At 34.8% G+C, this 13,743-nt stretch overlaps 1 protein-coding gene across 4 annotated transcripts in view; it reads left to right on the top strand.

Moving 5' to 3' along the window:
- Positions 1-13,743, top strand: part of DPYD (dihydropyrimidine dehydrogenase) — a 913,720-nt gene that overhangs the window by 460,219 nt on the left and 439,758 nt on the right. The window lies entirely within an intron of this gene.

Below are 13,743 nucleotides of genomic sequence, written 5' to 3' on the forward strand. Positions count from 1 at the left end.
TTGATAAAATTTTAGATGATACACCTATTGGTATATTTAATACTTGTAGTTAGTAATAATTAATGTATAAGAATGTATAAATCTAGTGACTGAGAAAAGACCATTATTATTTAAATCAGCCTTATCCTTAGGCAAAGAAAATAATAGAGAACAAAAATGCCCCATTAAGCACATTCTCTTCTTTCCCCTCTTACTAGGATCAATAGCTGGCATTATCATGGCTAAAACATCTTGGCTGTCTCATTCTGACAGCTTCACATGATGCTGTGTATAAATGTGATCATGATTATCTAGAAATCCTCAAAAGTTAGAAACCTAGTACATGAAAAAAAATTTACCTAAATATTTTTATATTTAAATAGCTAAGGGAATTTTTTTTAATAAATTGACTGAATTCTCAGAAATTCTTTGATTAAATAAAGTGTAAAAATAAACAACATACTGAATTTAGCTTCAGAATATCCTTAATCAGTTGTTTGCAACTTTGTAGAATACTGACATTAAATTTCAATTCTTCCTTTAAGAATTACTCAGAAGCTCTAATCCGATGTTTAATCCATTGAGAAAAACTGAATCTGTGATACCATTTAAGGGCTAGTTATGCTATTGAAAAAATTTTATATGTAAACAAAAATGGGTGGCTAATCAGAAATAAGTGAAGAATTGTAGGAAAAAGAGTGTTTGCTTCGAATTTGCTGGTTTCTTTGCTTACAAAAATTGAATTCTGATTAATCAGAGACATTTGTCTTTACTCTGTTGGTGACATGCATTTGATTTGTGAAGCTGTCTCTTTCAGTAACCTAAGAGCAGTTGCCTTCATTAGGATCACCAGCAGAAATGAATGTGGGAGCTAACTTCCTTCTAGACCTCCAATTTGAATTTACTCGATCAATTCAGAAGTCTGTGATGATGTTTCGAAAGGAGAGTTATGGACAAATGCAAATTAAATTTGGCACATAAAACATAATGATAGGGGGTTTTAGGAAGCTTTATTTTACTTACTTTGATGATGGGTACAACAAAATATTTGTGCTAAAACTATTTTAAATACACTCATGCAGATTGTAATGATATAAATAATGATGCCACCTTTGGCTTATGTAAGTATATTTTAAAAAATGATTACTTCCCATACATGATTTTGCAACATAGTTTGTATCATGAAGACCTACTTTTTGTTTTGTTTTCTTATATTGTCTCTATTTAATGATTAAATATATTTCAAATATATTATTGTCCTATGATTTTTGTGCTTTCTTATTGGTGAAATAGTGTAGTATACAACTTGTGTTTTTCACAGCCTCTTACTAAAGACATCTATTCAAGTATTATATGTATTGTATGTACTACATATTTGTGTGACATTATCGCATACCAATTTAGATTATCCTCATTATAATTTAGTATGCAATTTCAAGAGTCTACTTAAAATATATTAAAATTCAGAGTCCTGACATTTGAAATTTGGATGCTCTTAATATGACAAAGGTTATTCTATGGAGTTTTTTTATCATATGAAATATTAATATTTCACAATGCAGTTTTGATGAAGTACAATTTGCCAAGCTTGCATATGATAAAGAAATTAAATGCTTACCAAGGGAGTTCAGTAAAAATTAGAGCCCTGTCTGAACATCTGCTGGAAATTTTATTATCCTGTCCTACTGACAGTGTGGGTCCCTCTTTGTTTTTCTACATTGACAGCTGAATATTACACTGATTTATGCAGCAAGCATGTTTTGGTGAACTTTGTTTCCCCCTGTTTTTTTAAATTTTTTGGAGAGTTTGGAACTTGCTTTGATTTTCATCCTATATATATATATATGTGTGTGTGTGTGTGTGTGTGTGTATATACTCTCGACATTTGTAGATGCCAGATTGAGGTCTAATATGCTGTAGCAACAATAAACCATTGACTTACAGTGAAATGCCAGTTGATATCTCAGTAAACAGAAATATTATTATTCTTTACCGTGCAGTCTGTGTAGAAGCTGTATGTGCTTTCTTTAGGGAGGCAAATGATCAGACTTTTAATGTTAAATATAAAAAAGACCTGTGTTTGCTTTTGTGTTAAATAACATAAAAGTTGGCTTTTATTAATTATATTCTTCCTTCCCAAATCAGACTTGCTTCGAGTGTCCCAAAATACCTAGATTGCTTTTCTTAAAGTCCTGTTTATAAAGACAATATTTGAAATATCACTATAAAATGATATTTAAAATATAATTATAAAATTTTAATATAAATATATACTGAGTTCAAGTTTAAAAAGGTAGGAAAGAAATCAATCAGTCAAGCTTAATTAAAGCTAAACTGATGTAATGCTCTGTTTAACTGGGAATATTAGATATTGTTAATATTTCATAGAAAATAACCTCCTTACCTGTGTTTGCATTATACTGATAGAAAATAGATAACATGCTTTGGTTTTGTTAATTTTATTTTATTTATTTCTCTTAGGTAGCAACGTATTATATACTTCAAAAACATAATATCTAACTGCAGGGTATATATATCTTCATCACTACACAGATAAACTCAGAAGTGCTTACCACTATCCTAAATCAAATTCAAACCTAAGCAGAAGTTCAGTTCATTTATAAGCTATATATACACACACACACATACCTATATATATATATATATATATATATATATATATATATTACAGTACACTTGTGATTGATTTTTTAATATCTTGAATGGATATATTTTATTTTTTAAATATCAAATACTTAGGTAAATAGATATACAAATAATGAGTTTCTCTCACCATAAAATACTGAAAACTAAAATCTGAGAAATATTTAAGGTTCTTCATTATTTCTTTGGCATCAAAGTATTGTTGTAACTGTTGCCATGAAATAGTCTTATACCACACAGCACAATGCTTAGTGTATAGGAAGAGTTTGATAAATGTTTCATAAATAGTCTTTGGATAAATGAATTAGTAAATGAATATGTAGATTTCTTAGCAACAGCATATTGAGCTTATTTTTTTTCTAGCCATATGAAAAACAGATAGTTAACAAAAAAAAATTGATTGTTCTGAGTATTGATCTCAATCAAGGGAGAAAAGGCCAGTTTAAAATTTTCATATCCTAGGTTGCTTTTATAGTATATGTTTATATGTCTAAAAATGAAAACGTCAGTGGAATTTCTAAATGCATAGATTGCATATTCAGTTTTAGGTTGTTGACTAAGCCTTTAAAAATGCAGAGATTTTTGAGAAAACAGTGTAAGTATCGCACAGTAACAGCAAGGGAAATAAAAATTACCTGGCTGAATTATCTAAGCTCATGTGTCAAGAGCCCTGACAGAAAAAAATGTAGCCTGTTCTTGAATACTTTTAGTGACAGAACATGCTAGATCTTTAAAGCAATGCAGCCAGCTATAGCTATAGAAAGATCTAGTTTAGAAATATATTCCATTTATTGTCCCCAAATCAGCCTTCTCATAAGTTACATCCATGTTTTATAGTTCTGCCCTCGGAGACATCACGATATAAATTAGTCTAACTTATTAACATAAATGAATTGTTGATTTTAAAATGTTTTTTTTTTTCTTCTTCCAAGTAAATAAATACTCTAGAGAAAGGCTAACAAGCATGGAAATGTAGTGCCATCTAGGAAAAAGAAATTTGACCTGGACAACTCCAGTCTCTGTTGAAGTTTGCTTCTGTATCACTATTTTGAACTTATTATTTGAAATTGGAGGTTGTTGTTATGATTATTATTTTTATACACATTACTAACTACCATTTATTGAGTACTTAGAATGTATGGACATTGCCAAATACTGTTCATAAGTTATTCATTGAATCTTCATAATATCCCTATAAGATAGATAGTAAATTTTTTTAGATGAAATACAGTTGGACCCATGAACACCATGGGTGATAGGAGCACTGACCCCCTAAAAAGTTAAAAATCTGCTTATAACTTTATAGTTCAACCCTCTGTATTTGTGGTTCCACATCTGCAGACTGGACCAACCATGGGCCCATATAGTACTATAGTACTTAATTATTGAAAAAAAAAATCTGCAAAGAAGTGGAATGTGTAGTTCAAATTTGCATTGTTCAAGGATCAACTATAGTAGTCTGAGAAAGTTAAATAAGGTGCCAAGACCTTGGAACAATTGCTGTTTCACTCAGTTATGCACACTGGTAGTTTGGTTGAAAGAGCTTCCCAGGTGGCCCAGTGGTAAAAAATCTGCCTGCCAGGGAAGGGAATGCAGGAGACACAGTTTTGATCCCTGGGTTGGGAATATTCCTTGGAGTAGGAAATGGCAACCCATTCCCGTATTCTTGCCTTGGAAATTCCATGGACAGAGGAGCCTAGTGAGCTACAGTCCATGGGGTTGCAAAAGGTCAGACATGACTGAGCATACACACACACACACACACACACACATACAGTTTGGCTGAGCTCATATGGGAAGTTCTTCTGCATCACATGATGTCTGCTGGGCTCATTCATGCCTTTGCAGTCAATTGGAGGGATGCCTGGAGACTGGCATGATGCCTCCACTCATGTGTCTAGTTGAAGTTGCTGTAATTGCTGAGATGGCTGGCCCCCTTCCATCTCTTCATAATATCTCTTTCCTCTTGGTGTTCTAAGAAGGCAAGAGTGGAAGCTTCAAGGTCCATTGAGACAGAGACCCAGAAGTCACACACTGTCACTTCCACTGTACACTCTGGGACAAAACAAGTTACAAGATGCAATATATATGCTGTAGGTAGTGTGTTTATAAAGACAGTTGCAATAATCCTTCCATGCTGCATGTATGCCCCTTTGTGATTTGACTTTGCTATTCTTCCCACCATTGAGCAGATGGTATTTACCTATTTCTTGAATGCATGCATGCTAAGTCGCTTCAGTCGTGTCTGACTCTTTGCAACACTATGGACTGTAGCCTGGCAGGATCCTATGTCCATGGGATTTTCCAGGCAAGAATACTGGAATGGCTTGCCATTCCCTTCTCCAGGAGATCTTCCTGACCCAGGGATCGAATCCAGGTCTCCTCCATTGCAGGCAGATTCTTTACCACTAACATCACCTTGGAAGACCCTTCTACTCCCAAGTAGTGGTTCCCTAATCCATTGTTCCTATCCATTATTGGCCCTACCTTCTGGGCTGTTGATTGTGTCTTCTGAGTTTTGTTTTGTTTTCTTTTGTTTAGAAAGGACCAATCATGGCCCATGATGGCAGTTGAGTAGACTTTTCAGAATGTTTCTGCCCATAGAAAGTTAGGAATTCTTATTCTTTCCTTTATTTTGAATTATCCATTTTAATCCTAGATCATAGTGATGTCACCAAAAACTCTCTTAAAAACCTTTCAAATCATGCCCCAGGGCCACATCCATAATTCTTTGAGACAGACTTCCCTCCATTTTGAATATGTCTTGCTGCTATGACAGTGTCCTAGAGATTCTTAGAATCGATATTGTCTACTTGAAAGAATCTACTAGGACTCCTGCAGAATCTTTATAAGGTTCTAACAAAGTATCACATAGCAAAGCTCTTGATGCAATCTTTACCCTGCGGTCATTTCTTAGTTTGAAAATCTTCTTCTTCCAGGAGAGACAAAGTATAAATAATAGCTTTATTTTCCAACCCAGCAAGTGCTAGTCTCACTTGCTTTACTCTAAGTTTGCCAGCAATCAAATATATCCTTTTTGGCTGTTTTTGTCTATTAAAATACCTTATTATACTTGGGAAGAAATACTCAACCAACACTTAAAGCATTCTGTCTAGAGATATCTTTAGTCAGATCCACAAATGCATTATGTACATTTTCTGTCTTTTGAATTATCACCAGTGACATTTTTGCCAATTGTTCTGTCACTACATAATACAGTCCACTCTTTTCCCAGTTGCCAATAACAGTTTTCACACAGCATTTCCAGCTTCCACTAGCATTCTTCCAGACTTTACTAGCAGACTGTTCTTGAGTTTTCAAGAGAGGCTTCTGCCTGCCTCTCAATCTGAAATCCATTGCCACAGGTTTTAGACTAGCAAGCATTTCTGTATCACTTATTTATTGCTATATATCAAACTGCCCCATATTTTAGTGCCTTAAAACAACAAATAATCTGCTCTTGATCCTATAGTTTAGTAATCTGGTCAAGGCTCAGTTGGGTAAGCTTCTTTTTGCCCCATGTGATATGTTACTTGTTCTCACCAGTGCATCTGTTGTTTGACAGCCTGCTTGGTGGCTGACTGGTCCCTGATGGCTTCATTCATGTTCTTGGGTCCTCAAACAGGACCCAGGAGCATAGGTGTGGCTTCTCTCATTCAGCAATTTAAATCTGCCATGCCTTGTTTTGAATCACCGTCTATTTGATACAAATCCAGACTCTTTTCTCTATATATCCTCTCTGGATAAATTCATGTCTAAAAATGAAGGCAGTTTGTCTCCATCAGCATTTGGAGTTCATTTGAACGGATGCACCGAGGGGCTCCCACCCCTTGCTTCAAGCAAAGTGGCACTTAGGAGTTTATGTCTATTTTGATTCTATCTGCCATTTCCTTGAGGGGCGGGGCAGGCAGGGGAGAGATGGATTGATTAAAAGCCTCTGGGACTCCATTTTCATGAAAAGCCAGTCTTCCTACACCATCCTTCTCCAACCATACTGTCCTTCCTTCCTGCCCTCTAACATGGTCAGCTCCTCCATTTCTGAGGGCTATTTTACTTGTGTTTGCTTTGCCTTCACATCTTTATACAACTGCTCTTGCTTCTCTTTCCATTTTCACATGAAAATTTCCTCAGGAAATTCTTTGCTGACCACTCAAATGTCATTCTGTCTGTCCCACATTTCCTTGGTTGTTCTTTCTTCACTGTGCTTGTCACCATATGAAATTACTGTGTTCTTAATCATTTATTTACGTGTCTACTTTCTGTTTTAGCCATTTGAAGTAAGCTTCATAAGAGGAGAGATGTTATCTTTTTTGCTCGCTACTGTATGCCCAGTGCCAAGAACCATGTCTGGCAGATAAGAAGGACGCAATACATACTTGTTAGATGAATGAATAATTATAGGATTCTAATTTAAACCACAATTCCACATGACAGCTCTTCAGTTACTTGGAGACAGCTCTCATGTCCTATCCGCGAGTCTTTTCTTTTTTCTTTCTAAATGGTCCTGTTTTCCTTCCCATAATAAGATTTGCACACTTTTTACCATGTCGGTTGTCTGTTCTCCCATGTGGATTTCCGGAAACTTGTTTCAATCCACATTATCTTAATTGAGAGGAAGTTGCCTGCATTTGCACAAATTGCTAGCACCTATCAACCAGAAAAAAATTAGGACTAACACTGTCAGGACTATAAATACTGAAAATAATCTTTAACATTGTTAAGGGGAATTTCACAAATAAGTTAACACAATAATATTTTAGTGCCTAGGTAATTCTCTTTGGATTACAATACAGAAAATCACGATATACTCTTGTAACTTCTTTGGAAAGTCTTATGAGCAATGAAGATCTGTGTTTGTAAAAGATTATATCAAAACCAATATTTTTTATTATTGCATTTCTAAATTACTTTATCATGAAAATCTGTGAAACAATAAATGAACAATGGTTCATCGTGTTATTTTTACTGCTGTAGTTCTGGCTTTAAATTTAGTACATAAGTAATTTGTTTTTACTGTATGGTATTGCTTTCCTAATATATATCTATACATTAAGTAAGGACTTAAAATTATTTAAGCACATTCAATATAAACTTTTCATCTGGGAAATTTTTAGCATGCTGAAACCATCAATGATTTCTGTGTAGTAACAGTTTGATTTTCACATGGTTAGTCAACCCAGAGATCGAACCCAGGTCTCCCTCATTGCAGGCAGATTCTTTTCCAGCTGAGCCACAAGGGAAGCCAAAGAACACTGGAGTGGGTAGCCTATCCCTTCTCCAGCGGATCTTCCTGACCCAGGAATCGAACCAGGGTCTCCTGCATTGCAGGCAGTTTCTTTACCAACTGAGCTATGAGGGAATTGAAGTGAAGTCATTCAGTCTTGTCTGACTCTTTGCGACCCTACTGGAGAAGGAAATGGCAACCCACTCCAGTACCCTTGCCTGGAAAATCCCATGGACGGAGCTATGAGGGAAGCCCTTTGTTATTTAGATGAATTATATTCATAAATGTTACTGAATTTATAATTTGTGAAATTGATGCCTCCTCGGATTATAAAGAATGCATTTTCTTAAAGGCTGCAGTCCACATGTAGTAGTCCTATGAGAGATTTTCATCCAAATATTCACTTCAAGACCATTTAGCAAGCTTTCCTCTGATATAACCTTGATTTCTGCAACAACAAAAGAATATTGCATGCCCGTTATTGTTTACACTTGCAATGATGAAGCTAAATCTTACAAGTTAGACCAAAGTTCTAAATGAATAATTTTCAAGCGTGTCATGTATGCCAGGCTTAGTTTATTCAAGAGAATATATAGACTGTGATGTTTCTAAACAGATTAACACATATACTTCTACTATTAAGCATAAATCTTTCAATTGTAACCTAAGTAGTATTTTTAACCTGGTACATTATTAAAGTTATTTAAGGTGTTCTCAGTTTTTCACTTTTACTTTCTATTTCACCATTTGATCTAGCTGACTATGAAGGAGACCAATCGATTTTCCAATATAATTACGTCTTCACCTTTTTTCCATTTCAGACTGTGATTTTACACTTGTTAATTAGTTAATCATTTTGGTAGAATGGATAAAGTGAGACTCAAATAGGTTTTTTAATAATATAAATTGATGTGTACAGTTTTGATCTGAGTTAGCTGGTAGCAGAACCTAACGTAGTGGAAAATACCTCTTATTCAGTTCCTTTTTTTTTTTTTTGTAAGCAAATGGCGTCAAGGTTAATGGAAAATTCCCTAAATTATGGCTAATGGAAATTTTCTCCAAGTATAATCCTGCTATTGGGAAACTGATTTTACCTTCATCCTATCTCAATTTCAATTGCAGATTTTAAATTTAACTAGCTGAAAAATATCCATATTCTAGGTGTATTTGAATGATACAGTCTTGGTTAAAGTTAAGATAACTTGAATTCCATAATACCCTCCTTGGATTTGTATTTTCTTTCTTGATTTTTAACAAGAGGCTTGTCATACTACATAAGGATACTCTTTATCCTTCATTTAAGTATGTTAGTTGTTCAGTCATGTCCAGCTCTTTGCAAACCCATGGATTGTAGCCAGCCAGGCTTCTCCATCCATGTAATTTTCCAGTTGAGAATCCTTCATTTAAAACAAAACTTTAAATATAAAAGCCAAGTAGTTACCTCACTTTCAAATTTTTATTAAAAACATGCCTTATTGGCTATTTTGTTATTTTATAAGTATTTGTTCAGTTTTAAATTGTAGTTGTATTTATGCTTCTTTTTCTTAGATGACTTGTAATGGGCTTTATATTCAGTATTCACTGCTTCATATTCACCACTATTTCTGAAATAAGGTGTCACTACATGCTTAAAGAAGTAGCTTCTTTTTTAGAGAAACATTCAGCAACACTTTCTCTTTATATATCAGTTACCTTTACTTACCCAACTTCCCCATCTGCTTCTTTCATTTCAGCTAAGTCCACTGGCCTTTTTATCCTGCTCTGCTTATTCATTTGCACGTTTTCGCACAATATCCCATATGTTTGGAATAATTTATCATTAGTTGCTGCCAAATTCACCCTCTATTAAAGTGAAAATTTATCTAAAAGTGTCATAAGTGTCACTTTTAGGTATATGGACTAGACTAGATGTATTCTGAGAGCTGCTGTTAATTGTCTTTATATATACTTTTTTTTTTTTTTATCTTATTCACTCAGCAAACATTTGTTAGGCACTGGCCATTCATATAGTGTGCCTCTCTGAGTATATGTGTGTGTGTAAATGGTTTTGCTCTAGAAAATTTAAACTCCTTCAGAATATTCACTGAAGATGCAGGACTAAATGTTGACACAAGACAGCAGAGATTCTTAGACTAAAAATGTAACTTCAAAATAAGTATTTACTTTTTTAAAAAGAAAAATGACGTCAATGTATGGCAAAAACTATTACATTATTGTAAAGTAATTAGCCCCCAACTAAAATAAATAAATTTATAAAAAAAAAAAAAAAGAAAGAAAAATGACTTCACATTTGAGCTGTATCTTTATTCTAGGCAGAAGGAATAGCACATAGACATCCATGGTCTTGAGTGTGCCAAGCATATTTAAGTTTCAGCAGCTGAATCTTAAGTGAGATTCAGCATGTTTTGCAAGGTGGTATAAGTAGCTGTGGTGACTATGGGAAAGGCCTGTTGTGTTGTGAATTTAAATGTGATTGTATAGACAACAGGGGCCTGAAGGGGTTTTAAGAAGAGGAATCGTATAATTCAGTTTTGAAGTCACTATTAATCATGATGTAACTTTCATTCACCATTTCAGACAAAGTCTCTTCTCCTCCCAAACAGACAAAGTCTCTCTTTTCTGATTAATCCATTCTAGTCATGGAGTTTATGTTTCCATTATCTATACTTTAATTTTATTGTTCCTCCTTATAAAGACTTCTTCTCCTATTCTAATATTTAAAGGCCAGTGATGATGCAAGTCCTCTGTCACTGTGTTGACCAATGGTTATCTTCTCTACATTCTTTAAACCTTTATAAGATTTTACTTAATTGATGACATTGATTTATTAAATAAGATAGAATGGATTCTTTTTTGTTCCATTTTCCCTTTCTTAAATGTAAGCCTCTAGAAGGCAGCTGCAAATGAAGGAGTTGGAAAGTACCTACTTATTGACTATTTCCCTAGTCTAATATGTTTTAGAATTTAACATATCATTAAGCATTATTGTGAAGAATAAATTTTTAAATGTCACTACTTCACGATGGGCTTCCCTTGTGGCTCAGCTGGTAAAGAATCCACTTGCAATGTGGGAGACCTGGGTTCGATCCCAGGATTGGGAAGGTCCCCTGGAGAAGGGAAAGGCTACCCACTCCAGTATTCTGGCCTGGAGAATTCCATGGACTACAGTCCATGGAGTTGTAAAGAGCTGGACATGACTGAGCAACTTTCACTTTCACTTCGTGATTATTTTCTTGGATAAATAGAATTTTTACATCTATATTATTATTTTTACAACTATCTATTATTCTTTAGGACTCATACTTTTTTAGGCTCACATGGATTCTAAAAAAATTCCTCCAGTCATTTTTAGGTTCTTCCTCCCTGGTTCTTTTGGGGCTTCCCTGGTGACTCAGATGGTAAAGAATTCGCTGCAATATGGGAGACCTGGGTTCGATCCCTGGGTTAGGAAGATCCCCTGGAGGAAGGCATGGCAACCCACTCCAGTATTCTTGCCTGGAGAATCCCAATGGACAGAGGAGCTTGGCAGGCCCCAGTCCATGGGGTCACAGAGAGTCAGACATGACTGAGTGACTAAGCACAGCACAGCAATTGTTCATTGAGTCTTTGGTTATTGTTTACTCCCTGCACAACTCCTAGGAGCCCATTGGGTTCATTAACTTTTCTCTGCTGAGACCTCTTTGCCTTTCTAGGTGTCCCTATTGAATAGAGCTTAAGTGGCCTCACACTGCCTTATTTTATAGGGTTCCTAAACTGGTCCATATTGCCTTTGCCCTGACAAATCCTAGGAGTACAGAGTGGTCAAGGTACAATTGCATCTCCTATAGCTTATCTTTCTGTAGCAGGCAACTCAGGCTTTATCCTTCAGACATATCAAACAGAGTCGGACACCCTGAGCTATGCTTTCACCCTTCAGAAGGAAAATAAAATTTCAGGGAACACATATCAAGGTTACGTGGGTTTCTTTTTAACTACTCTCTTGGAGTTTGGTATGACAATGAGACTCAAAACACACCATTAACGTCCTCCAAAGAAATAATTTTATAATTTCCAGAATGCTTTTATATTCTGTTGAAGGTGAAGGGTATAAGGATTCCTTAAGCAGATTTTTGTCACCTACTTGGAAATTTACTCAACGGAAATTTGTTTTTGTAATTTATTTCAATTACCCTTAAGATCTCAACCAAAATTTGTATTTCAACATAGTTGCATTACTAAAGTCTGTGCCAAATTTAAATTATGTAAAAATTTTATGATATTTTATGATATTAATTCTGTGAAAATAAATTATAAAAATTTCTAAAATTTTACAAAATTTTCTTCATATTGAGAAATTTTTCTAGATGCTGTGGTTGTCACTTGATTGATTATTTCTGTTTAACATGGCATCAGAATTGTTTTAGTCCAGATCTTCCACAAAAGAGTTACTGAGATGGGATTAAACATGTTAGAAAGTTATTAGGTGGAATACCTGTGAGAGAAAATATGAACGAAGGTAGAAAGGACTGGGAGAGCTGTAAGACAGCAATGTAAGCCTGAGCCCAAGCGAAGGAGAGGAAGGAAGAGTGAGTGGAAGCATTCTAGGGTACCTTGCAGTTAGTCAGTTTTCAGCAAAGCCTTCGTTTTCCCTTTTTTATGGTTTTCTAGTGAAGCTCAGTTTGAATTAAAAAAAAAATAGTAGATGTAAAAAATGATTTGTAACATGTGAAACACCATGTCAGTAAGAGTTGCAATTATTATTACCATCTGCAAGCCAAACTAAAACATTAATAGTTATGTAATCATTTAATAAAGCATAGAAAATCACTATAATTTTGCCCATCTCCTTTAAGGAGTTATCTCCACTAGTATTACCCACATCTGAACCACCATCATTTCTCACAGAAATACTACTCCAGTTTCCTACAAGAGCCTGTCTGCTTCTGCTCCTGCCTTTCCTGCATGCCAGCCTGCATACCATGGCTAAATGGTCTCTTCCGTACTGTAGTCTAACTGGTTTCTTACAACCTAAGTCACACCATGCCACTCCTTTGCTTAAAACATTCTAATGGCTTGCATGGCTCTTAACTAAGATCCAAAATTCTTGTACAGATCACTTTATCATATAGGTTCTGCCTTTCTCTCAGACCTCACCTAATTCTACTTTTACCAATTAAGCTATAGCCACAACGGCCTTTTCTAGATTTCTCCAGTGAGCCAACTTCATTCTCACCTATGGCTTTTCACTAATTGTTCTTCTTGCCTAGAACTTTTGGGCCCTTACATTCAAAAAAAAAGAAAGAAAGAAAGAGAAAACCATTGCTAATGGGAAAACGGAAATAATATAGAAAAAAATTTGTCATAATAAGTGCATTAGGTATATTGTAGTTTATCAGATAACAGAAAATATAGATGACCAACTAAGTTTTAACTAACCAACTAAATTATGAAGAAATGGTCACATATTATCCCTTTCTGCTCCTTTTCAATGGCAAAAGATTTTGTGACTTTTAAATCATCCCCAAAACTTCATCTTTAATATTTCTGAAAAGAAAAAGGTAAAGAATTGTTGTTTCTTATGGCTGTTGGAATCCCACTAGTTTCTAATCATAAAATCCCCAGAAAAGGGAAAATCTTTTAGAAGGGTCAGAAATTGCCCTGCAAAGAACAGTGAGTATTATGTGACATACACATGAGCTAACAGAAAAACATTTTTTAAAATGCTTTTTCATGTAAAAATTAATAAGTGTTAATGTAAATGTTAAAACACCAAGATATGTTTCCTTCCTGATTTCTGAACCTGTTCATAATTCAGTGAAAACTAGAAAATGCTTCCCAACTCTAGAATGTATTCTGTTAGTATGTGTGGGGTTTGTGTCTGTAACTGCTATTAACAT

Source organism: Giraffa tippelskirchi, chromosome 5, assembly GCF_054371585.1.
Source record: "Giraffa tippelskirchi isolate mGirTip1 chromosome 5, T2T-mGirTip1v1.2.pri, whole genome shotgun sequence".
NCBI lineage: Eukaryota > Metazoa > Chordata > Mammalia > Artiodactyla > Giraffidae > Giraffa > Giraffa tippelskirchi.